This window comes from Tenrec ecaudatus (assembly GCF_050624435.1).
Source record: "Tenrec ecaudatus isolate mTenEca1 chromosome 2 unlocalized genomic scaffold, mTenEca1.hap1 SUPER_2_unloc_10, whole genome shotgun sequence".
Taxonomy (NCBI): Eukaryota; Metazoa; Chordata; class Mammalia; order Afrosoricida; family Tenrecidae; genus Tenrec; species Tenrec ecaudatus.
In genome coordinates this window covers 664001-668715 of record NW_027457570.1, presented here as the reverse complement: position 1 = coordinate 668715, position 4715 = coordinate 664001, and positions in this window count along the sequence as shown.

Sequence of the window (4715 nt, the reverse complement as noted above, 5' to 3'; positions counted from 1 at the left end):
TAGCGGGCATTTTGACTATGTAGGTTCCCTAGCAGGCACTTGGACTATGTGGGTACCCTAGAGGGCATTTGGACTATCTAGGTTTCCAAACGGGCATTTGGACTATGTAGGTTCCCTAGCGGGCACTTGGATTATGTAGGTTCCCGTCTTGCACTTGGACTATGTAGGTTACCTAGCGGGCACTTGGACTATGTAGGTTAACTAGCGGGCCCTTGCACTATGTAGGTTAACTAGCGGGCCCTTGGACTATGTAGGTTAACCAGCGGGCACTTGGTCCATCTAGGTTAACTAGTGGGTACTTGGAGGATATAGGTTAACTAGCGGACACTTGGATTAGCTATGTTACCTAGCGGGCACTTGAACCATGTAGGTTAACTATTTGGCTCTTTGGCTATCAAGGTTAGCTAACGGGCACTTGGACAATGTAGGTTAATTAGAGGGTACTTGGACTATGTAGGTTACCTAGCGGGCACTTGGAGTATCTTGGTTACCTATTGGGCACTTGAACTATGTAAGTTCCCTAGCGGGCACTTTCACTATTTGGGTTCCATAGTGGGCATTTGGACTATCTAGGTTACCTAACGGGCACTTGGAGTATGTAGGTTCCCAAGCGGGCACTTGGATTATATAGGTTCCCTATCGGGCACTTGGACTATGTAGGTTACTAGCGGGCACTTGGACTATGTACCTTCGCTATCTGGCACTTGGACAATGTTGGTTAACTAGCGCGCACTAGGACTATGTAGGTTACCTATCGGGCACTTGGACTATATAGGTTAACTAGCGGGCCCTTGGACTATCTAGGTTACCTAGCGGGCACTTGTACTATGTAGGTTAACTAGCGGGCACATGGACTATCTAGGTTACAAGCGGGCACTTGGACTATGTACGTTCCCTAACGGGCACTTGGACTATGTAGGTTCCCTAGCGGGCACTTGGACTATCTAGGTTAGCTAACGGGCACTTGGACAATATAGGTTAATTAGCCGGTACTTGGACTATGTAGTTCAACTAGCAGGCCCTTGGACTATCTAGGTTAGCTAAGGGGCACTTGGATTATGTAGGTTAAATAGCGGGCACTTGGACAATGTAGGTTAACTAGCGGACATTTGGACGATCTAGGTTAACTAGCGGGCCTTTTCACTATGTAGGTTAACTAGCGGGCCCTTGGACTATGTAGGTTAACTAGCGGGCACTGGGACGATCTAGGTTAACTAGCGGGCACTTGGACTATGTAGGTTAGCTAGCGGGAACTTGAACTATGTAGGTTAACTAGTGGGCCCTTAGACTATCTAGGTTAGCTAGCGGGCACTTGGACTATGTAGGTTAATTAGCGGGTATTTTGACTATGTAGGTGCCCTAACGGGCATTTGGAGTATATAGGTTACCTAGGGGGCACTTGGACTTTGTAGGTTACGTAGCGGGCACTTGGACTATGTAGGTTAACCAGCGGGCACTTGGACAATCTAGGTTAACGAACGGGCACTTGGATTATGTAGGTTAGCTAACAGGAACTTGGACAATCTAAGTTAACTAGCGGGCAATTGGACGATGCAGGTTCCCTAGCGGGCACTTTGACTATGTAGGTTCCCTAGCGGGCACTTGGACTATGTGGGTACCCTAGTGGGCATTTGGACTATCAAGGCTTCCTAACGGGCATTTGGACTATGTAGGTTCCCTAGCGGGCACTTGGATTATGTAGATTCCCGTCTTGCACTTGGACTATGTAGGTTACCTAGCGTGCACTTGGACTATGTAGGTTAATTAGCGGGCCCTTGCATTATGTAGGTTAACTAGCGGGCCCTGGGACTATGTAGGTTAACCAGCGGGCACTTGGTCCATCTAGGTTAACTAGTGGGTACTTGGAGGATATAGGTTAACTAGCGGACACTTGGATTAGCTAGGTTACCTAGCGGGCACTTGAACCATGTAGGTTAACTATTTGGCCCTTGGACTATCTAGGTTAGCTAACGGGCACTTGGACTATGTAGGTTAATTAGCGTGCACATGGAATATGTAGGTGCCCTAGCGGGCATTTGGACTATATAGATTATCTAGCGGGCACTTGGACTATGCAGGTAACCTAGCGGGCACTTGGACTGTCTAGGTTACCTAGCGGGCACATGGATTTCTAGGTTAACGAACGGGCACTTGGACTATGTAGGTTGCCTAGCGGGCACTTGGCCGATCTATGTTAGGTAACGGGCACTAGGACTATCTAGGTTACCTAGGGGGAACTTGGACTATGTAGGTAACCTAGCGGGCACTTGGACTATCTAGGTTACTTAACGGGCACTTGGACGATCTAGGTTAACTAGCGGGCACTTCACGATATAGGTTAACTAGAGGACACTTGGATTAGCTAGGTTACCTAGCGGGCACTTGAACCATGTAGGTTAACTATTTGGCCCTTGGACTATCAAGGTAGCTAACGGGCACTTGGACTATGTAGGTTAATTAGCGTGCACTTGGACTATGTAGGTGCCCTAGCGGGCATTTGGACTATATAGATTATCTAGCGGGCACTTGGACTTTGTAGGTTACCTAGCGGGCACTTGGAGTATCTAGGTTCCCTAGCGGGCACTTGGACTACATAGGTTCCCTAAAGGGCACTTGCACTATGCAGGTTCCCTAGCAGGCACTCTGACTATGAAGGTTCTCTAGCGGGCACTTGGACTATGTAGGTTCCATAGCAGGCCCTTTGACTATGTAAGTTCTCTAACGGGCACTTGGACTATCTATGTTAGCTAACGGGCACTTGGACTATGTAGGTTACCTAGCGGGCACTTGGACTATCTAGGTTACGTAGCGGGCACTTGGACTATGTAGGTGAACTAGAGGACATTAGGACGATCTAGGTTAACTTGTGGGCCCTTGGACTATGTAGGTTAACTAGCGGGCACTTGGACTATCTAGGTTAACTAGCCGGCACGTGGGCTATCAAGGTTAACTAGCGAGCCCTTGGACTATGTAGGTTAACTAGCGGGCCCTTGGACTTGTAGCTTACCTAGCGGGCACTTGGACTAAGTAAGTTACCTAGCCGGCACTTGGACTATCTTGGTTAGCGAACGGGGACTTGGACTATGTAGGTTACCTAGCGTGCTCTTGGACTATGTATGTTAGCTAACGGGCACTTGGACTATCTAGGTTACCTAGCGGGCACTTGGAATATGTAGGTTACCTAGCGGGCACTTGGACTATCTAGGTTACCTAACGGGCACTTCGACTATCTAGGTTACGTAGCGGGCACTTGGACTATGTAGGTGAACTAGAGGACATTAGGACGATCTAGGTTAACTAGTGGGCCCTTGGACTATGTAGGTTACCTAGCAGGCACTTGCACTATCTAGGTTAGCGAACGGGGACTTGGACTATGTAGTTGACCTAGCGGGCACTTGGAGTATCTAGGTTCCCTAGCGGGCACTTGGACTACATAGGTTCCCTAAAGGGCACTTGCACTATGCAGGTTCCCTAGCAGGCACTCTGACTATGAAGGTTCTCTAGCGGGCACTTGGACTATGTAGGTTCCATAGCAGGCCCTTTGACTATGTAAGTTCTCTAACGGGCACTTGGACTATGTATGTTAGCTAACGGGCACTTGGACTATGTAGGTTACCTAGCGGGCACTTGGACTATCTAGGTTACGTAGCGGGCACTTGGACTATGTAGGTGAACTAGAGGACATTAGGACGATCTAGGTTAACTAGTGGGCCCTTGGACTATGTAGGTTACCTAGCGGGCACTAGGACTATGTAGGTTAACTAGCGGGCCCTTGCACTATGTAGGTTAACTAGCAGGCCCTTGGACTATGTAGGTTAACCAGCGGGCACTTAGACCATCTAGGTTAACTAGTGGGCACTTGGAGGATATAGGTTAACTAGCGGACACTTGGATTAGCTAGGTTACCTAGCGGGCACTTGAACCATGTAGGTTAACTATTTGGCCCTTGGACTATCTAGGTTAGGTAACGGGCACTTGGACTATGTAGGTTAATTAGCGTGCACTTGGAATATGTAGGTGCCCTAGCGGGCATTTGGACTATATAGATTATCTAGCGGGCACTTGGACTTTGTAGGTTACCTAGCGGGCACTTGGAGTATCTAGGTTCCCTAGCGGGCACTTGGACTACATAGGTTCCCTAAAGGGCACTTGCACTATGCAGGTTCCCTAGCAGGCACTCTGACTATGAAGGTTCTCTAGCGGGCACTTGGACTATGTAGGTTCCATAGCAGGCCCTTTGACTATGTAAGTTCTCTAACGGGCACTTGGACTATGTATGTTAGCTAACGGGCACTTGGACTATGTAGGTTACCTAGCGGGCACTTGGACTATCTAGGTTACGTAGCGGGCACTTGGACTATGTAGGTGAACTAGAGGACATTAGGACGATCTAGGTTAACTAGTGGGCCCTTGGACTATGTAGGTTAACTAGCGGGCACTTGGACTATCTAGGTTAACTAGCCGGCACTTGGGCTATCAAGGTTAACTAGCGAGCCCTTGGACTATGTAGGTTAACTAGCGGGCCCTTGGACTTGTAGCTTACCTAGCGGGCACTTGGACTAAGTAAGTTACCTAGCCGGCACTTGGACTATCTTGGTTAGCGAACGGGGACTTGGATTATGTAGGTGACCTACCAGGCACTTGTACTGTCTAGGTTACCTAGCGGGCACTTGGACTATCTAGGTTAACGAACGGGCACTTGGACTATGTAGGTT